This window comes from Cavia porcellus, unplaced genomic scaffold (assembly GCF_034190915.1).
Source record: "Cavia porcellus strain 051 isolate PalLab524CR breed Dunkin Hartley unplaced genomic scaffold, mCavPor4.1 scaffold_17, whole genome shotgun sequence".
Classification (NCBI taxonomy): domain Eukaryota; kingdom Metazoa; phylum Chordata; class Mammalia; order Rodentia; family Caviidae; genus Cavia; species Cavia porcellus.
The window spans coordinates 33715795-33738457 of record NW_026947500.1 but is presented as its reverse complement, the minus strand read 5'-3'; the positions used below and the strand labels follow the sequence as shown (position 1 = coordinate 33738457).

General features: G+C 41.6%; 1 protein-coding gene across 3 annotated transcripts in view; it reads left to right on the top strand.

Moving 5' to 3' along the window:
- Window positions 1–22663, top strand: part of Pamr1 (peptidase domain containing associated with muscle regeneration 1) — a 178031-nt gene that overhangs the window by 59259 nt on the left and 96109 nt on the right. The window lies entirely within an intron of this gene.

The following is a 22663-nucleotide window of genomic DNA, read 5'->3' as shown; positions in this document are numbered from 1 at the left end:
TGATATATCCTGCTCTGGGGATTCATCTGATCAGTTCATTAGAAAATAGTGTACCTGTTCTCTCTACCTTGGGGATCTCATCTGATATTGTATCTTTGAACCATTCTATATGCCAATGGCTCCTGGCTTAAGTTTTCACCAAATAGCTCTCTTAAATTCCAGACACATAACTACTTAGTAGGTTTATTTTTCATCATACTTACCATATTTATTTGTCATTTATCTTGTTTTCCCACGATGAAATAAAATCTGTGATGGCAACAGTTGTTTCCTTCTGTTTTTATAGTACAGGGGATTGAACCCATAGCCTTCGCAGTAAGTTGCATCTCCAGCCCTTTAAAAGATTTTTGTTTTGAGATAGTCTGACTAAATTGCTCAGGCTGGGCTTGAATTTGTGGTCCTCCTGCCTTAGCCTTCCAGAGTGCTGGAATTACAGGCTTGTGCCACCTTATCTGGCTCAAAGGCAGCATTTTTTCTATGCTTTGTTTATGGCTGTATCCCAAGTACCCAGAGTAATATGGGGCACATTTGAGGTGCTTCATTGATATCTGCTAAATGAATGAAAGCCTCTTTACAATTCTTGACTCTGTATTTTGTGTGCTTCCAGAGCTATGCATATAAAGACATAAGAGATTAAAATGTAAGTAAATTCTCACATTTTTACTAAACTAATTCTGTTGTTTAGAACCTTCAAAGTCTGGTATGTACAACTTTTGGATACCTGAAAAAGTTGGAAAAATGGAGTGTTGTGTGTGGTAGGTGGAGGGGGAAGAAAGACCAGACTCATAGGAAGTAAATATTCAACAGAAACACAAAATCAGGGCAAAAGTTGGCCCGCAGAAATGTGAAGAATGCTCAGAGTTATTGGGCTAATGATATTGATTCTGGCTGGTTTTATTTACTATTCTGTTTGAATAATGAATGAAAGGGCCACTCCCATCCCAGTAGGCCAGAGAGACTTGTAGATCTCTGAGTAACATGTATCTTAGGATGGCCCCGAGTCTGCATTTCACTCTGCTGATGTAAATATAACTCAAGCTCTCAATACTGTAGGCTTCTATTTCCCGTGGCTCTAGGTTTCTGTCCGCTTTTGTGCATTCTTATGGAGACCCCTGAAGTTCTGGTGGTGGGGCTTAGTGTGACCCTAAGGTGGAGGAAGATGGGCGATTCCGGGACTGGATTCAACTCTTCAGTATTCCACTCTGCCAGGTCCAGGGAGAGCTCCACTTTTTCTTCTCTCCTAAGACATTGATTGAAAACGCCGAGCCTCAGACTCCAACCACAAGGCTGGCCTCCTCGGTGGGTTTTATAGTGGCAGCACAAGGCTATTTCCTTCTGGCTGAAATGCCTGAGACTGAAGGTCTGGAACATGTATTAGAGGAGTAATGTCTGGGGAGAAAGGAACGATAACATGGAAACACCAACTGCTATGGCAACCCTGAAATAATAAACAAGTTTTTATGCTAGCAAAATCAGAGAATTTGGCTTTGTGGCAACAATTTGGAAGGGAAATAACACGTCACTTAGGTTGCGTGTTTGACTTGAATTTTCTTTTCTGGGTGGAAGAGATTTGCAAAGGCCTTCACTAGGCAAATGGATGCAATTATGTATCATTAAAGGCCTCCTACACCTTTTTAGACATTAAAACAAAACAATGTGTGAATTACAAAGTGAAAATCACCTCTCTCTCTTTCATACTTGCTCTTCTCGGGTAACCAGTACTATAGAAACCATCATAAAATTCCTGTGTACACACAACTGTGTTGCTAATTGGCTTGGCTTTTCTTTGATTTATTTCTTTTCAAGTAGGGTGAGACTTAGTAAGTGTGACAGTTAAAAGTGGCGAATCAACTTGATTGACTCCAGGATTCCCCAGGGATCAGTGGAGTGCACTTGTAGGTGTATCTGAGCAGGTCATGAGACCTGATTTAGGGAGGTCTATATTTCTTCCTCACTCTTTCCTTGCCTACCACTGTTCCCTACTCTTCCTCATGGTTGCAAAAAAACATTTTTGCTCTTCCATGCCCTTCTGGCTTGACTTTTCTTGCCTTGGAGCCAGCCAACTATGCACTGACTTCCCCTGAAACTGAGAGCCAAATTAAACTTCTCCACCTTTACATTTGGGGGTTGGGTATTGTGTCCGAGTGATAGGAAAGGTGGCTTCTACAGTTGGGTATAGTAAACAATTAGTCCAATTTTCCCCCAATGCTTATTTAACTTCGTTGGTATAATTTTCCTTTCTAATCTTTTGAAGATATCTTGAATGGTGTGATAGCTTTCTGATCACTATGGAGTGCTAACAAGTCTCCTCTGGTATAATTAACTCTTCAATTTCTCATTTCATTCAAAGTTTCTTGCACCACCAATGCCACCAACACCTCGGAGCCCAACTCAGTTTTGATATGTTGTTAATGGTGATATGTTCTATTTTTTCTAACTTCTTGCATCCTGATGCCCTTTGTGACTTTTGGTTCACTCCAGATGGGGAAGAGGAATTTGGAAGAAAAGAGCAAAGTCTACCTGACTTACACTGTTGCAGTTTTGGGGGCCCAAATTCTAGGTCTTCAGGAAATTTTTTTCTATACAGTTTGATAAGTTGATTGTCCCTCAAACGTGGGCCCCATTCCTAACAGCAAATGTTGTGTCTACTTGCCCCCCTGGCACCATTCAGTCTTCACAGAGCTCACGGGTTCCTTGATTGGCAAGAAAGACACCAGCCTTGACCTCTCCATGCACAAGAATCCTACTATTCCACTTTTCCTATGGCTCTTTGACTGGACAAAAGCTTAGTTATCCATAAGGATGTTACTACCTAGAGTTTAAACAACTCTTTATAGATCTTGTTTTGAGTGATGAAACTCCAGAATTTTGCCTGAATGTCCTCAAAGCAGCTTCCAAGGCCTTTGTGGGCTTTCACCCCAGGACCATGCAAGCCATACTGCAGAGATGCTGCTTATGGGCTGTGGCTGGTACTCCTATGGGTGCTGGAGCAGGAACATAGAAATAGGACTGGAAAGAAAGCTTAGCAAGGCCTCACTGGAGAGTAAACTCCAAGCATTATGGGAATCCATTATTTGAATTTGACTCTCCGGGCTGTTTTCTTAGTTTCTGAGATCGTGCGTGTTCAGAGTGAAATGGCCATAGAGGTCTGCTTTCCAGGGTGTTATGAAGATACATTTGTCATGGAAAGAAAACAGAATGTGAATTATTTAGCTTGCTTTATACTTTTACCCTATGTAGACATAGGGTCTCCGTGTGTACCCTTGGTGTGGGTCTCAGAAGATTAGGAGGGAACCTGACTCCACCCATCTCCTGCTTCCTTGACCCACTCCAACTTGCAAGTACTGTCCACTTCTTCTGCTGCCTTCCTTCCCCTCCCAGCATCACAGGTAGCTCCAGCCAGCCCCGCCCCTTCACACCTTTCTAGGCTAGGGAGGGACAGACATTTGTATTTCCCTCTCCATATTTCTCAAACTACAGGGGCTAGGTTCTAATTCTCCGGAAGTCTTGTGCTCTACTCAGTAGCAGCACCTGGTGGTGGCTTTATGAATTGTCTTCAGGTTACACTAAACTAAAGGGATGTAGTTGCCTCTTCTGGCAGACAAGACTTCAAGAGGGGTTTTCTCAGAGATCATCTTCCTCAGTTTGAAGGGAAGGGAGGAGAAACATGACTGTGCTCTTTGCTCCTATGCATTTCCTTCCCAAAGTCTTCTGCGTGGATCTCAGTCTTCTTTTATATGAAGGTGGAAGAGGAGTCAGGGGATCTGACAGTGAATGATCTTAGTGGGTGGGTAAATCTAGAAGTTGTCTTTAGAATGCACAGGTGTTTGTCTCTTGTTTACAGCTTTGGACAGGTAATGGTTTATAACTAGATATCCCCTCAAAGACTCATGTACTCACAAGTGGCACTTTTGAGTGGTGTTTGGATTATGGGAGTGCTGTAGTAGGCCTGCCATTAAGAAGCAAGTTCTGGTCAGAAGAGACAGGTCCCTAGGTGTGGCCTAGAAGGTCACATCTCCTTCCCTGGCTCCATGCTTGGCTCTCTGATTCTTGGCTGCCACGGGAAGGGCAGCTTTCTTATTCCCGATCCTTTACCATTCCTTGGAGCCAGCTAAATATGGACTAAAAATCTGAGCCAAAATAAAGATCTTCTCCTTTACTCTGCAACATCATTTAGGTGTTTCAGAAAGACAGAAAATGACTAAGACAGGGAATTAGCAGAATTCAAAGGCAATGGAAACTTTCATACTAAACTGTTCTATATTCATATAAATTAATTCATACTGCCTTTTTCATTTGGATAACAACTCTACAATTTCCTAAAAGCTAAGTGATGTTTCCTATGGTCCATGTGGATGAACCATAATTTATTTAGCCATTTTCATATTGATAGCTATTCTTAAGGTGAGTTTTTAATATTACAAGTAATGCTGTAATGAATAATACTTTAATATGTAATCTTCTATCATTATATAAATATTCCTAGAATATATACAAATATTCTGAGCCAAAGGGTACATGCATTTTTTCATTTTGATAGCAGATTTTGTGTTTTGATAGGTGGAATCAAATTACTGTGAAAAAATTATAGTGATTTACATTCTTACTGAAACTATCTGGAGGTGTTCTTTTCCACCAAACATTTGCCTACAGTAAAAATTGTTAAAATAAGCTAATAAAAAGATAAGATAATCAAATCTATCTTAATATAATCCATGAAAAATTATCTCATTGCTATTTTAATTTGCATTTCCCAGATACTAATGAAGTTGAACATCTTTCCATACATGTACTAGTCATTTGTAACATTGTGAATTATGTTTATATCCTTTGATAATTTTTCTTGTTTTATATTTAGAACTTGCTGTGTTCTTTATTCATAATAGCTGTTTGGCCATAAGATATATTGCAAATATTTTCTGCCATCTGTTATTCTCTAGATAGTTTTATGATAAATAGAAAGATGCTTGAAGCCAAAGGATTATTCTATCTTGAATTGGACTTTAAATTATCATTTCTAGAAAACAGTAATGAATAGTGTTAGTCAAAGTAGACTAGCTGCTATAACAAATTTTCCTGACATTTCTATAGTTGAAATCAGCAAAATATTTATTTTTCATTTTTGAAACAGTCAGCGTGGGTGTTTGTGGTTAGCCATTTTTCAGTGGTGACTCATGGACATTTGATCTTTTCATCTGTGGCTCTGTCCTCCATTCTTCTGCTAGATGAGTAGGAGAGAGAGAGAGACTAACAGACAGACATACAGAAGGAGAGAGAGAGAGAGAGAGAGAGAGAGATCGGATTCCACAGAGTGTATTGTGTCCAGTCTTGGAAGAAAGATCCATCACCACCCCTCATATTCTTTTAACTGGACCAAAATTATATGTTAAGAGAGACTAGAAATGAAATCCACCTATGAATCTGTAGGAGAAGGTGAACGCACAACAGACCCTCCTGTAGTAAATGGAGGGAAGAGATAGACAATGATAGAGTTTAGAGTTCCTGACTCCCTGTCCAACATGAGAGGCAGAGAGAAGTAAAGACAGAGACTGGTGATACAAACAGTAACTGAGATTGCCTTCAAAAAGTGGCGTGTGGATTTCCAGACAAGAGATGCATTTTATCTGGTTATCTTTGGCAGCCATGACCCTAGGACAGCCCTTCCACACCTTGGTCATGGAGACTTTTTCTAAATTCCAAGGCTTTATGTTACCAGGAAATATGATTGATTATCTGTATGGTTAGCTACCCGGAGGAGTTATCCTGGAACCCGATGCCTGGTGTTGAAACCCTGAAAATATTTGCTTAGGTGGAGGCATTCACACCTCGACCAGTGGTGAAGTGTGCAGGGTTTGTTTGTCTCATTTGGGAAATCAATGAACACATTCTGTGATACACAATATGGAAACCTGTTCTTTTATAAAGAATAGGGACTAAGCAAAGGAAGATAGCAACTTATCCTTCAGCTCCTCAGGCTCAAAGAATGTCCTTAAACTTGAGCAAGTTGCTTTCTCTTTCTTGGGTTGTTTTCCTATCTGAAAAATGGGGTTAAGTTAGTGAGAGTTATTTGCCCTTCTATCTCTGACTTTCTAGAAATCGAAATACAGTGTGTGAAACCCAGGTGTGTAGGAAAAGGTGTGTACTATCCCAAGGCAAAGAGGGTAGCATTCCCATTACTGAGTTTATGTAAAACCCACTTGTCCACGGGTGTTCAAAAGAACGTAGTGGCTTCCTCTTCATTCAAACTGGAAGCCAAGAACATCCAAGGACAGATCCTGCTTCCTGTTCTCTTCTGGTGGGTTCCCCTAACACCTCATCTCACACCTCACATTTCAACCCTAGCCGCATCTCTGAGCTCTCTTTTGGCCACTGCCCATTTGTTTCCCCTTTCAAATAAATCCGTCTTGATGGACCATGACTTTAAATTTGGTTTCATCTCCATATTACTGAGGCCCTATTATCACTTAAATGGTACCAATCAAGCTTATGTTTAAGTCTTGAGCCAACTTGCTCAAAGTCCCAAACATCCCCACGGAGACAAGACTGAATAATTAGTGTGCAGTAAAGCATTCGTCCTTGTTGTTTTGTGTGTGTGTGTGACTAAAATTTTGGAGGTGGTAGATGATAATCAAGTCATCTTTATCTCTGAGGAGCTCAAGTTATGTGAAAAGGTGGTGGGAATAGGTCTTTCCATGGACAGAATTTGTGCCGGTAGTATATGTACTAATCCTGGGGCTATCTTAGGGAATGTGTTCACCCCATGCACTGCTAAGATGTGAGGAGTTTGACAGTCAAGTAACACTGGTGGAAGCCAAGAGGCTTTTGGAACTAGACAATGGCTAGACGAAGTCTCAGTCTCCCAGCATTTGCGGATTCAAGATATATCCACCGTTCCATATGCATGCTTGTGCACGCACACACACACACACACACACACACACACACACACACGAATTAAGCTGCACCGTTAAAGGCCCTGCATAGGGCTGGAGGTAGTCCACGTACTTGAACAGAATGCTTAGTCTATTTTTCTTTTCCCAGGAAGCCTCTTTTAATTGAACAACCAGAACAAGATAGTAGTTATTAAGTATTGCATTAATTAGCTTCTTTGGAGTGACTAGGCATTCTCAGCTAATGCCACTCTCTCCTTTGATCAGGCCTTAGTTACTTTCATTATATAAGAGCATCTTTGGGAGAGAAAATGAAGCTCCCACCCAAAGGAATAATTACCAGAAATGCTGACATGTACATGGAGATAATCTTCTAGCAGACTTTTTCAATTCAAGGAACCCACCCTGGACCACGGCAATGTGAGGAGGGGGCCCATCTTTTATTACCTTTGGTTTTGTTGTGTTCTCGCTAGTTGTGTCCGGAATGAATTCTGATGCTCCCCCTACATATCCGTAATGGATGCTTTCTCTAGATGAATGAAAACCCATAGGGGTCACCCCACAATTTGGCAATACTATTTTACATTTTGTTTTGTTGCTCTAAATCTTACCCTGATTCTCACTTTTCTTTTGGACATGGTCTTTGAGATAAATTCTCACTCATGGATGTGAATTATTATTTCTGATCACTGTGTAACATTTCATTATCTATTTGTAACAAATTCCCTAGACACAGGCCTCTTCGTTGCCTCTAAAAATTAACTCCAGGTCCTAGCTCAAAAGTATATCTATGTAGTTGTGTTCTTCCAAAATGCAATCTTAACCAAGGCATGGTGCTAGACTGTCATTTCAGAGCTCTGAGAGGCTGAAGCAGGAAGATTACAAGGCTGATCCTGATCCTAGTCTGTGCAACTTACGCTGAATCTCAAAATAAAACTAAAAAAAATAAAAAAGCATTGAGAATGTAGCTCAGTATGGAGGTGTAGGACTCAATCCCGGTATTAAAAAAAGCAATTTGTTTTTACTTGTTTAGTGTTTACTCATATGGTTTTGAGTATTAATTCACTGCCTTCTTAACCGGTTTCTAAGTTCCCCTCAGGTAAATAATAACAGACTCCATCTCACAGGGTAGTTGTGGGTATAAATGAGATCATGTGGATAAAGAGCTTAGCACATTTTCTGGCAAACGGGAAATTCTCATTAAATGATACAAACTCTCCAGAGCTTAGAACACATTAGGACTTTAATAAATACCGATTACAATAATGAATGTTTGATTACCTCTGGTGATCTGGGGTCTGTTTCCCCATAAAGCTACATCTCGGAACGCTTCAAACATGAGTTATTCAGGAGTTAGTAATTACAATAGTCACATTAATCCTCCCAAATTATTCCCCTTTTATAGACGACGAAACTGAAATTCAGAGAGGTTATGCATCTTGCTTGTGATCATTCAGCATTGTCAGTGGCAGAATTGGGACTGAAACCCCAGACCAACTTCAAGGTTTTTGTTTTTAGCTATTCTGCTATATTACCCCCAGGGATAGTGTACGCAAATGATTGCTAGTTCAGCAGCAATTGTTCTTGCTTTCTCTCTGTGTGGATAGTAAAGAATTTAAGATGCAATCAGTGTTCACTGAAACCTAACATGTAACAAGCCCCGATAAGGCTATTTTTAGGGTTGAATTGTACAAGCCCTCTGTAGGTGGATGTATCTGGAAGCAGATGGCTTGATCATGAAGCAAGGCTAGCTTCTGTCCTCTGCTAGCTTTTATATGCAGTGTACAAACTTCCCAGGTATATCTGGTGCCTTTAGAACCTGCTGTGTCATGGGACATAACCTCTTTACAACAACCTCATTGGACAAATACAGTTCCATTTCACAGAGGAAAAGACTGAGGTTCAGAGTTTTGACACTTCCCAGGCTACAGAGGTCTCAAGGTACAGATCCAGTGTTCCAGTTGGAATCTTTTGACTTCAAATCTAGATACTAGTTAAATGTAAAACAGAGTTTTACCATGCTATTTCTAGTACCTAGCTTAGTCTTTGCTAGTACCTAGCTTAGTCTTTGCTAAGCTAGGTACTAGCTTAGGTTGCATTGAAGGAAAAGCTATCTTGGATTTCAGGAATCATTGGATAAAACCTACTCTTATGACTCTCTGGCTTTGATGCAGCCACCTTTCTGGGGAAGGATGGATGTGGTACCTCATCCATGCTGCAGAGAAACAAGGTTCCCAGTAAGGGAAGCCATCTGGCAAGAAAGTGCTAGTGGCTTGGGGCTGTGGGCTTTAGGTACTTGAAGGATATTATGTGATCCTGGAGCGGGCAGTTTCAGATTCTGTGCATGTTCTGTTTCTTCTGCACTGAGTCCTAATAAGTACACCTGTGTTTGCAAAGGGGCACACGTTCCACCCAGCGCCAGGAGTAGCGTGTTGTAGTAAAGATTCCGAGTTCCAGGGAAAGCCAGGCTGGAGTTGCCATCCTGCTTGGCACTGGCTTGCAAAGTTCTTTGAGGTTTGCTTTCTTCAGTCTCATCCTTATCTTCTATGACCTTTCTAGCCTTTTAGAGACTGAGTCTATAACCTTACAAAGTCCTAAGGTCACATCTGGACCTCTGATTTTAGAATGTACAAAACATTGGGGATTTTTCTGTTGGTAAAAACATGGGGATATTCTCAGCATTCTTTTTTTCTTTTTTTAGTAATTCCACCCTCCACCAAAGCTGGGGACATTTGTCCCTCAAAAGACTAAGCTAGGTACTAGAAATAGCATGGCAATATTTTCTTCTTCTGGCACACTAAGAAACAAGCCTTTATATTGCAGTATAAGAAATAAAGTAGGCACTCACACACTTTGGGGGAAATCAGAAAGCAATTTGCAGAAGGGAGTGATATCTAATTTGTGTCCTGAAAGATGAGTTAAAAAGTGGAAAGAAAGAGTTTCAGGAGAAAGGAGTAGTCCATGCAGAGGTCCAGGGCAGGTCAGATCAGTTTGCTTGAGAAACAGAAAGAATGGGAGGCAACAGACTTCCTGGGACTTTTAGCTATGTTAATGCACTTGGAAATGAACTTGTGGACAGTAGGAGGCTTGGAGGACTTTGATGAGAAGATTAGAAGCTATGCAGTTGAGAAACAAAGATCATCTAGTCCTGTAGGAAATGGCGAAGGAGTGGGTTGGAGGTAATAAGGAGAGAGACCAGGTGTAAAGCCCAGATGTGAGATTACTTGAGTGAATCTAAAACCATCATCCATCTGTCCCCATTAGGAGAGAATCATCTCTTCTATTCTAGAGTAGCAGGATCAAGCTTGTCTACTGTGAAATCTCTCTGGAAACTACTAGAAGCAAGAATCGGGCTCCCAGTTCTCAATACCTCCCCTCTCTTTGTCTCAGATTTGATTTGATTTAGGACATCCCAACTCCAAGGATGTGCAAATGCCTGATACTCAAGCTCCTTTTATAAAGTGATGTAGCATTTGCCTATAACTCATCTATACCCTTGCTTATAGTTTAAATCATCTCTAGGTTACTTATAGTACCCCAATACAATGTAAATACTATTTAAATTATTGTTACACTGCATTGTTATTGTCTGGAGTACAATAATAAGTAAAAATCATGCATATACTCAGTACAGGCCCTCCCCTGGCAAATGTTTCAATCTAGAGTTGTTGAGTTGAAGGATGCAGAACCCATGCGTGTGGAAAGGCCACTGTACTCCTTTCCTCCTACACTAATCTTTGCTTCCAACATCCCACTAACTTCCAGAGTCCTTACCATCTATTTCATCCTGTGCCCTTTCATTTCCCTTACTCCAATCTGCTGTTGACCTCACCCCAGCAGGTGACAGATAAACCTATAGTCTTCTTGGCGGGGGAGTCAGGTTTTCTTTCTGACTCCAGCCCTATGCTCTCACTGAGCTCAGCAGGGCAGAGGCAATGGCTTCACCTTGGTCTTGGGAAGGACAGAGGGGCAGTAAGGAGCTCTGGCTGTAGGAAGGTCTTTTTCTTGACTGGAGGGAGGAAAGAGGAATACTTTCAGTCCCCTCCAACCACAGTGCACCTATGCCTTGTCTGAGTGAATCTTAACCCTGACCTACATACAACCACCCTGGAGCCCTTGCCTGCTCTCTACCCCTAGATTATGATTTAATTGCATTGTCATGGAAAGAATCTGTGCCTCCTCAGTTTTAAAAGCTGCCCTGGATTCTTGTAATGTGCAGCCAGGATGAAGAACCACAGGACTCAGAGGCGTGCTGATATCAGGGGAAGTGCCTTGGAGCGGGAGTCCCAGCTCTGGAAGTTTACCCTGGACAAATCACAGGTGGTGAAAACTTCAAGAAGTGGGGCCTAGGGTGAGGTTTTAAGCCCTTAGGGTTACGCTAATGAGATGCTGAAACCGTGTTCCCCTGTGCGTCTCTATCTTTCTGTTTTGCTCCTGATTCTGTGGTGAAAGGCTTTCCTTGCTCAGACTCCTGCGGTGATGTTCAGACTTACCACAGGCCCAAAGTAATTCAGACAAACGACCATAGACTAAGACCTCTGAAACAAAGAGCCAAAAGAAACCCCTTCTTTTTTTTTAAATTGAGTACCTCGGTATTTGTTAAGCTAATGGAACTCAGACTAATACAGTGCCCAACCATGCATGCTGCATGGTTCTTTTTTTAAATTAAAAAAATTTTAAGATAGGGGTCTACTATGTAGCCAAGACTGGCCTTGAACTTACGATCCTCTTGCCTTAGCCTCCCTAGTGCTAGGATTATACAGGTTTATGCACCATACCTGGCATTTTTCTTCTTCATCGATCTTCAAAGTAGGTTATGTCCAATTCTTTGGTTTCCTTCCCTCACCCAACTGCTTCAGTCATCCGTGAGAGGAGAGGGATTAAATGAAGGAGAAGGTGCAAGGTTAAAACTTTTGCAAAATGATTAGATAGAGTAAGTTTGCCTCCAGCACCCCCTGCCCCCCACTTCCTTTCCTTGTGCCCTACGGATCTGAGGCTGGCGGACATACTTTAGTACCAAGTGTGTAGCCCAGGGAGGATGAGAGAGAATTCTTTGGAAGATTTTTTTCCTTTAATAAATGCCTTCAGTACCATAATGAAATAAGACTTTCCACAACTTTCGTACTGGAGTATTTCCATGTGTCTCTAGGCAGCTGCAAGGCTCGTGCAGCCTGTGTGGTCCTCTCTTGTGTGTCCTTTTAAAGTCACTACTGCTTTTCTTCTCACTTCCTCTGGGTGTGATTAAGGGGCCAACAATATGAAGCATGTTAGGGGATGAATAAGCCCTCCTTGTCATAGCCCGGTCTGCAAAGAACTCTGTCCCCTCTTCCTGGTATTGCAAATGTGTATCGCTGGGCACAATGGATATGTCAGTGGAGGGCAAAAAAGTCAGTGTAGACTCATCACCTCTCCAGGAAAAATAGCTCACAGCACAATCTTCATATTGAAAAGAATACTGTGTCTCTTTCAAAAGATTTGTGACTCAGTGTGATGGGTTGCAATACTCTGGGACTGCTGAGATTGCATTCAGAGAGAAGCTTAGGGAACCAAATGAGGGCTGATGAGAGAAACCCAAGCCCTCACTGCAGTGACAGAATCCTAATCCAAAAGATCTTGCATTGCCTTTTCTTAAATACTGACTCTCCATTAAGCCAGAAAACAAGCAGTAGTTTCAAAGATGAGCCCTAAATGGATCAAGTCAAAGAATCCAACAGCAATTCAATTTCTTAAAGTTAATGCTGTTTAGAGAAGAAGCAGTGCAATTATCCCAAAATGGCATGCCAGCACCTGGGAATTCTATGCTCTGAATCACTTAATTGAACAAACATCAGCTGTCTTCATCAGCATCTATTTATCCTGTTTCATCACTAATACATTACAAGGGCAGACCTCCCAAATTGTAGTCATTGATTGGAGATTGAACTGCTTCTCACCCATGGAAGTTTATGTAGCATGAACCCAGGCAAATCGCTGCCTGGATTTAATTGTGTGTCCTGGTAATTGAATGGCTGGTTCATTATATAATGAAGTGATACTGCAAAATTAAAAGCTATCATAGCTTCTTATTAGTTATTAATAATTGTAAAAATTATTATGGCTTTAAAATTAATTTTTATTGTTTCCATTGAACTTTATTTAACAATGGTGAATCATTTCTCCGGGGCTGACCTGGCAACACAGAAAGTGAGATGAAATACATCAGTGCTTAACGCAGGGTCAAACATTTAGTAATCAGACAAGAAAATGATGATCTTCATTTAATCACAGAGACACTATAATTTTCCCCAAGAGACAAAAGCATTTGAAAAAAGTCTTAGTTTTCACAAAAGAAGACGAAAGAAGGCTAGCCGAGTGGCTGTTCTGATTGTCTAGGAATCATAGTACCCATAAAGTTTAGGTTGAACTGTTGGCACTGGTGTTTTTGCTTGGCTTTGTCCTTCCTTGAGTGAATAATATTAGCAGCTAATACTTCAGCTATTGTTATGTATGTATCAATGCTAACAGCAGGAATGGTCATAATTACAGTTGGCATCAGTTGTTTATGGTTATCTAAAATCCCAGTCTCCCCCTCCCCCTCGATTTTGGTCCTAGATTTTCCTCTGGTAACTATCCTTTTCATTGGATCTGGTCTTGTTTGGGAAGCCAGAGTATATATACCTTTCTCTGAAGAGTGACTCAAAGATGCTATGATGATGGAATCTATTTGTGCTGATGGCAGCACCTTGAAGGTAACATTAATTAAGTCTTAGGGGACACTTTTGCTCTTTGGAGAAGCTTAACAATTTGACTTACCCTCTATTTGGTCAGCTGTCAAAGAATCATGCAATAAACTTTATTTTTTCATAAGTTAACCAGAAGTGATTTGTTTTGCTTATATCAAAGCACACAAAGTAGTAGATGGAAAGTAACAGTAACAGTAACAGTAGCTGTAGTTGTCATTTTCAATGTCATAATCATACTACAATTTGTTTTCTATTTACTATGTCTGTGCCATGTGGCCATATTCTGTGCCATATTCTAGACAGTTTTTAATTGAATCCTCCTAAGACCCTATGATGTACCAGACACTTACTATTATCACCCTGCTTTGCTGATGAGCAAACTGTGTCTCTGCCTGTAGCTTGTAAATGATGGAGTCAAGATTTAAATGAATATATCCCCTCTAACTGTGGTACTTACACTTCCAATCACTTAATGGCTTCTCAATTAAATGGCTTGATGAGATGTGCCTGGCGATATGCTAATTCCTATACATGTTGTTTTGAGTTCAAATTCTACCCATACAAATGAGGAAGCACACTCACTAAATATGCTGAACAAGGTCACTCAGACACTAGCATTCTCATCAAAGCCATCTAGCCCAGAAAGGTTTGAATCTGTCAAGAGAGGGATGAAGAAAACAAAAGGGTCTGGGCTGCCTAGACTTAATCTCAATCCTTTATAGAACAAAAGAATCTTTTAAAAATGTGGCCAAGCTTGTAAGAGTCCCAGGAGGTGTCAGCATAAAGGGAAAACTTCCTTGTATCTGGATAACTTTGAAATCCTCAGATCTTGACCACTTTTTTTATTTCTTTCTTTTTCTTCTTTCTTTGAGAATTTCAGGCCTGATTAGATCATGCTCTGGGCTGGAGTCAGCCAAGGGCCATAGTTTAAATCACTGAGCTCCTGGTGACCTTACAAGAACATCTTAAAAGGATAAATCTATTTGTTTTACACTGAGATAATGGAAAATAAAGCTACCCCTGCTCCTTTCCAGAAGACCTGGTTTGCCAAGTTGGTTTGCATAACATACTTTTACAGCTGATTTATCTTCCCTGGAAACTGAGACTTAAAAATTTAAAAAGAAGAAGAGGCAGAAACAGAAGCGGAAGGAAGAGAAAGAGAAGAAGAAGCACTTGGTACTGCTCGTGCTAGAAGCAACAAATAAAGGCTAAAATTGTCATTGTAGACCTCGTTGTGAGAATAGGCAGTTGATGTCTTTCCAGACTGGGAACAAAGACCCCAGATTCCAGTGAGTGTGGAGAAACTGTCCGAACATGTTTTTAAGGGTTTTGTCAAAAAATGGATGATTAGCAGGCATGTCTATGGCCAGTATGCAATCCCTGATTCCAGATTCTTGAATAAAATGCAAGTATATATTGGGAATTTGTACCCAGAAGGTAGGAGGCCCATTTTGAGAGGAGTTTCTAAAGGATGCTAATGGCGTGTTCTGGGAGTAATAAAGAAAATCTCAGAGGAGTGTGTGCCAGCTGCCTGGCTTCTTTGTAGATGTTATTTCTACGTGGAAACAGTTTTCCTCCCCACTTTAGAAGCATGGGAGGAAGGAGTTGCCACTGGTGTAATGTATCTGTGTTGCATATTCTTTTCTGTAAAATGGGGGTGAGCCAGTGTCTAACACAGGATGATGGAAGAATACATGGAATAATGTATCCATCTTGTGTGGCATAGGCCAATAAATGGTAGGTTCTTATTTTCCTGCCCAATTCTCAAGGTACTTCTATGCTGAGTAATTCTGGGTCTCCATTTTGCCCCATTGGTCTGTCTTCTGGGTTTAAAGTTATCTTTAAATCCTTTCCTGGACTAGCATTTTATTACCTTAGTCTATGCCTCTCATTTTATAGACAAAGAAACTGAAACTCAGAGAAGTTAAGTAAATCATTTAAAGTCACACAGTTAGCATGTTTAATTTGGTTTCTACACTTGCATATGAGTTAGCTTATACTGCGTAACAAGTTACCGTAAAATGTAGTATCTTGGCCAAATGTAATAGCACACACCTGTGATCCCATTTACTTGATTGAAAGTCCAAGTCCTGCCTGGGCAACTAATAAGGGAGGTCTTGTTTTGAAATAAAAAAATAAAAATATAAAGAGTTGGGGTTATAACTGAGTGGTAGAACACCCCTGAGTTTGATCTTCTCTGATACTACACACACACACATACACACACACACACACACACACACACACACACACACACACACACACAGGTGGCAACAAAGGTAGTATTTCACATGGATTTTGAGGCTCCAGTACCTGGAAGTGGCTTAGGTATGTGATTCCTGCTCAGTATTTCTTATGAGGTGATAGTCAAGTTGTTTACTGGGGCTGTTGGTTTCTAAAGACTTGAGAGGGGCTTGAAAATATATTTCCAAGATGCTTCAGAAGAGCATCAGAAAATACCACCTCAAACAGGCTACTTTAGCCAAATGATTATTGTGAGCTGAAGGCAATTGAGAAGAATCAGAGAATCACAAGAACTCCATGGCCTCCCCTATCTGCCTAAAAGTAGGACATAAATTTGCAAAGGTCTTCTGCCTACCAAGGAAAGCAACAGAGATACCCTGGATCACTCATCAGCCAGAGGAATCTATGGAGCAAACATTACCGACTAACCCTTATCTCCCATTAGCTCCCTGTATATTTTCTTTCCCATGATTTCTGCCTCCTCCCTTTAAAGTCCTCCTCCCTTACCTGACCATTCTCTACAGGGTAGTGTTATGTCATTGAGATTCTGTGTGGGCCCCAAGTTCTCACCACTCCTTTGGGTTGCTCCTCACTGGGAGATGCCATGTGCATACCCCATATGCACGTTTATAAACTTTGGTTTATTTCTTGTTCATATATATATATGTATATATTTGATTACTCTTAGTTTGCAGGACTCCAGCCAATGAACCTAAAAAGGACAGCTTTCCCTTTCTCTAGTTTTCTCTCATGACTGTTGTCAGGCAGCTTCAATGCTTGGCCACATGAACCTCTCTCTCTCTACAAGGCTGTTCAGGATATGATGTCCCTCTTCATGTATGGCTCCAGAGTGAGTACTGATGGAGGTGGCAATGTCTTTCAAACTTAACTCCAAAGGTACTATGCTATCACTCACTCCATGCCTGTTCCTTGTCACTGGTCACACCAACTCTGAACATTGTGAGAGGGAACTGTGCAAATTTGTGACTAGCAGGGGTGGAGATCATGGGACAACATCTTGGAGGCTGGTGGCCACACCTTCTTAAGTTAAAGACCAAGTGCTTCATATGCTCAGACGCCTGTGTACTCATCAGCCTCCACCTCCAGTCTATTGTGGAGAAGAGTCAGAGAAGAGAATTCTTATTTTTACCTGGTGTTGTGGTTTGCCTTAACAATGAGCTGCTTGAACTGCATCTCTTACTTCAGTCCTCTTCTCTTCCATGCCGTATGTATACATACACATACACATAGGTACACATTACATTAATTTATTTTCTGGGATGATATAAATTACAGGATTGTATATATGTGTGTATGCATGCACTGCATATATGTTGTGGGGCCATGAGAATGTCTTAGCTTGAGGCTAAATGGAACTGACATCTGTGGAAGTGGTGGAGATGATTTGTGGGGAAGCTCAGGAGATAGTTTGTAGGGAAGCTCTCCCACCCTTAGCTGGGAGGAACAAGGGGCTGGGAATGGGAAGGAGACCCTGAGATCAGCCTTACATTGCATTTGAGTCCTAGAAGGATCCAAAGGGCAAGAAAGAACTATTTTTATCCTACATTCTGTGATCCTTGAGAGCACAAGTAAGACCTTTTGCTGGTCTGGATGACCTCTTGTCAAGGCAAGGGAAAGTTTCCTCGCCTCTGAATGGACCAGAGCCCTCTGTTGGCATCTGGAGGACCAGCAGCTCTGCAGTAGGAGAAGGCAGTCCCCTTGCTGTGGACATCGGTGCCCTTTGTGTTGACCTTGGTGCACCAGCTGGAGCACCAGTTGTGAGCTCTTGGAGGATTTAGGTATAAGAGACATAGGGAAGCAGAGTGGGGGAAAATAAAGAACTGATGGGTTCTCTGTGTCTATGGTGACTAATTTGTTGGTGCACAACTGGGGAACACTACCAGGAGATGCCAGGAACCAAGATACTGAGCTGTCTTGGGGTGCTGCTGTTTTCTAGGATCTGAGGGGAGGGAGAGTCCTTGGTATGTGAAAATGGTTGTGACATTTCATCTATAGGTTAGAGAAACCTCAAAAGTCATGTTTGTATGAGAATAAGCCCATGAATTTAGAGGCTTAGAAGACTTTAAAAATCATTGGTCCAATACTTCAGTTTCCAGAAAGAGGACTAGAACCCAGAGAAAAAGGCTGGTTTTCCCTAGATAGGCAACTAAGGTGGACATTTGAGTTCTGGCCTTGGCACTCTTGGTAGTTAAGAGAGTTTAGAAACTTACACACCATGATCAAAACGTATAGTGAATGTTTAAATTTTAAAAATTGTTACAGTAAAAGACACATTGCCCTTAATCTCCCCCAAATACTTTCCCTCACTTTGAACACACTTATCTCATTGTTTTTTGCCACTTTCCAAAGCAGTTCTGGAAGCCTTCTTTCATGAGTATCTTTTAGGAGACATAACCAAGAATACATTGAATCAGCTGCTGAGTGCCATCCAATAGAAAGGCAGGCTCATTAAAGCCTTATGATGTATCCTCACATGCTTAATTCACCAGATCTGTCATGATGCAACTTCTGGCTCTTCTTCAAAGTCAAAATGGCATGAGAGGTAAATGTTTTGAATCCATTCGGAACACTGAGGCAGCCACACAATGGAAGTAAAGATCATCAGAAATGAAGACTGCCAGACTGCTTCAGAAAGTGGCAAGAATGGTGAGGACTAGGTACATTCAAAGCAAGGGGAAGCATTTTGAGGTGAATTAATGACAATGTGTCTTTTACTGTAATAAAAATTTGAAAATGTAAATATTCACTATATTTTTCGGTCAGACTTGATACATTTATCACTTGCTGATCCTCCTGAGACTTGGAGGGTGGACAGATGCTAAGAGACAAGGAGGGTGTCAGGATTGGTGACTCTATGTGGTGTGACTAGAAAGACAGAAGAAAGGCAGCCCACCCAAGATGCCCTCCCTGCTGGCACACCCTGGGCACAGGAATGTTTTCCATCGAAGTTTTCTTTTGGATGGAAACTGTATATTTAGCAGAGGAGCTTTTAATGGAGTGATTATCCCAGCAAAAAAGAACAACTCCTGGGGAGCTGGGCTTCCCACATGAGCCCAGGACAAGGACTGGAGATGGGTGCTGAAGTCTGTGGCGCTCACAGAAAAGGGAATAACTTCGAGAGATGGAAAGGCCTAGGGAGCCCCTGGGATTTCACCAAGAAAAGTGAACAGATGCTAAAATGGGGAAGGAGCAAAGGTGGAGGACAGTGTAAAAATGGACCACTTGTCAATGTACCCTGGAGGCCCCCAGCCCATTGCTTTATCTCCCCCAGGCAGCTTTCCTTGGTTTCAAATGGTCTGATGTACATCAGCTGTAAATCCCCTTTCCTGTTTAAGTGGTGTTCTAGTCTGACCTCACATTTAGATCCTCAAGCAGTAAGGATCCTTCCTTGCAGTAAGGAGAGGGAAAGAGAAGACAAGAAGAAAAGAGGGATCCAAAGGAAAGGAAACAAGAGAAAAGGAAAGAGGAAAGAGGCATGAATAGGAGGAGAGGGAGGAGGAGGAAGAGGGACAGAGGAAGAGAAATATATGAAAGAAAATAAGAAACAAACCTATACACAGATGGACAGAGAGACCCATAAAGAGAAAGAGCAGACAAGGGCAGTAAATTCCTTCCAGAGTGTAAAGAACCAAAAGCATCCACTTGCAAAACCTCTGGGACCATTGTTTAATATGATTCAGCCTCCTGGCTACAGGTGGGCCTCACACCTGACTCCCAAGAGGGCTTCTCACCTCTGGAAACCAGCATGATTTATGGGCCCTCTGGGCTCCTGGCCACCCTCACATAAGCCTGACCCTGATTTGCCCTCCTTCTCATACATGGTCTAGAAGGTGGATTTGAATTTCTAATGACCGCAGACACCTGTGTTTCCCTGAAGCATTTTCCATGATGATGGAGAACAGACCCAGGCTGTACCCAGGAGGAGGAGCCAGTGAAGGAAATATGAGAGACAAACTTGTTGGAGACATGAAATCTCACTGAAAGTGTGGGCCCTGTTAGATTTCATTAACTGTTTACATTTCCCTGGTTGCCTTCTACTGGGTACCTGCCCAGAAACAGAATTGGAAACACAGTCCTTAAATGAGATCAGCTTTTCCAATGAAATATAATGAGGAAAACAAAATAAAACAAGAAAGAATCCACAGACAAATCATAGGTAAATGGGCCCAGTCTACCATGGGGACATTCCCCAGGAGACTGATGTCGGTACCAGTCTGATTTACGGTTATCCTTAGGCTCTGGGAGATTCTCCGTGAAACAGAAAAGAAAATGCAGGTTTTCAGAGCTCAACAAGGCATGCGTGGCTTTGGATTTATTTATCCCACCAAATATTCCCTGACTGCCAACCCCTCTGGAGAATAACATGCTTCTCCTGGTGACAATTCTGTTGCAGGTCATGGAAACTCAAGACAAAGTTTAAGACCCATGGTCAAGCCACAGGGCAGAAGGGAGAGTGAAGACTGTTAGAAATCCTAAATCCCTCATGATGCAACATAATTCGTGCTCTAAGTCACTGAGCAAAGGAGTGATCCCTTCTTTCCCAGGAAACATACCCCGAAACCCTCCTAGTTCAGCGAGGCTATGCCTCTGAATGCCAGCAGTCTCTGTGGCTGCTTAAAGAAAAAAAAGAATTGCCTGCTAACCCTCTTCATGACTACCCTTTGGATTCTACTGAAAATCCTCTCAATATTCTATCTAGGACCTTAGAGAAAGTAATGCCTGTTCTTTAAGTCTTTACTTCTCAAGTAGTAGTCCATAGACCAGCACCATTGGCTGACCTTGCTAGAATTACAAATTCTCTGATCCCTGTCCTCGTCCTGAGTCAAAATAATGCCTTATCAGGGCTCAGCATTGGGCTTTGTTGCTGGTGGATTGCGTATTCAGAGATAGCAGCTGTTGGAGTGGCCTCAGTACACTGCCTTGCTATGTGTAACATCTGTCTCTGTCTATAAGGCCATGTCTATGTACGCAGCATGCCAGTTATGGGGACCTGATGACAAACACTGCCTAATGTCAAGTGGCTGAGCTATTTGTCTATAAATATTCCTTAACCTACCTCCTGACAACCCTGTGACAAGTTGAAAATACTGTAAGTTGAAGATGCCTTTCATATGTCTAACTTACTGATCACCACAGCTCAGTAACACAGTGCACTGTGGAATATGCTTGTTCACCTTCCTGGTTATGGGGATGACTGGAGCTGCAGCTTGCTGCTGCTGCCCAACATGGCATACTGTACTGCATAGGATTGGACTTGGTAACGACCTAAACTCATAAAAGGAAGTATGGTTTCTGTTAAATGTGGAACACATTATAATGATGGTCAAATAAATCACAGATTGCACCATCATAATTTGAGCCAGTTTTCTTCAAATTAGAGCCAATTTTCTTCAATTGGCTCTTCGCAGTGTGAATAAGGCTAGCTGAGTACTGGTATGTAATCTCTACAGCCATCAGACAGTCTCCTGTTTCCTTGCATAGTGCTCTTTGTAAAAGATATGAGCACAGCGGGATGGTAGAGCCCCAGTTAGCTCCAGGATTGTCAGCTGGGTATGAGCCTTAAGATGAAGAGGCTGTGAGTCCCCAGGGCACAAATGTATACATATCAGAAACGGAAACAACAGCCTCCAAAAACAATTCAGTTGCTACCTTAATTGAATTATGTAGATTGATCCTTCTGCATGTCATTCTCCCTGCATTTTGCAAAGATGCTTTTCTCCCTACCTTGCCAGCCAGCTCAAGTTACTCAGGTAGTTTCCGCCATCCTCACTGTTATTCATCCCTGAACCACCCCACTTCTTCACAAGATAATAAATTCTGGGAGAGACCTTGAATCAAGGGCTTTGTACATATATCTTCAGGGGGATTGGATTTAGGATCCCTTGATTGGCCTTTGAATATGTCTTGGTGTCTTTACTCGCATTGGAGGTGATAGACTGGAATGAACTTGTTGAGATTCCAATAACGTCTTAATGGGATTGCAAATATAACTTTTTGGATTGTGAGGAAGACTGAATAAGGAACTGTAATCCTTGGATTACCTTACTCAGTATTTGGGATTACAATAGGTAGTACAGACCTTCTTGCTTCCAGCCATTGGAAAGATTTCCTCTCAGCACACAGAGGCTCACTTCTTTGAAAGCTAAAATGTAGCTCTCATGTATTTGGAAGGTGACTGGATGGTGGGCTTAGTGGCCCATTGATGAACAGCCAAATGTACTGTTCGGAGGTAGGGCCTGGTTGGAGATGGACCATAGAGGGATGACCTTAAAGGGTGTGTTTTTGTCTCCAGCTCCTCTCTCCTCATTCTGCTTCCTATCTGCAGGGCTTGAGCAGCTTTCTCTGCCATGCCCATCTTACTCAGCCATTCACATTTGGAACAGCTACTTGACTGAGTATGTGACAGTCTACAGTCATTCTACATTCTGCTAGAATGCTGAATTAAATTGAGATAGAGAGATAGGAAAGTGATGATACAGGTCACCACTGTATCATCTAGATCCTTAGCAGTGGCAGCAATTTCTACCATCCCCTGGAGTGTGATGGTATTTTTCTTCGTTATTTTGTGGAAAGGACAGATATTTTGTAGGTCTTTACTCTGTACCTTCATCAAACGGGAGCTGTTTGGGAAGAATATGGCTTTGGTTTATAAACAGGTGTCAGGTTGTTTTGCTAGACTTCAGAAAGTCCACATGTATCCCAAGTTAAGCAAAAACTTATGTGTGGTGCTTGCTTTGGTGGTACATATACTAAAATTGCCCCTGTGCAAGAAAGACATGCAAATCT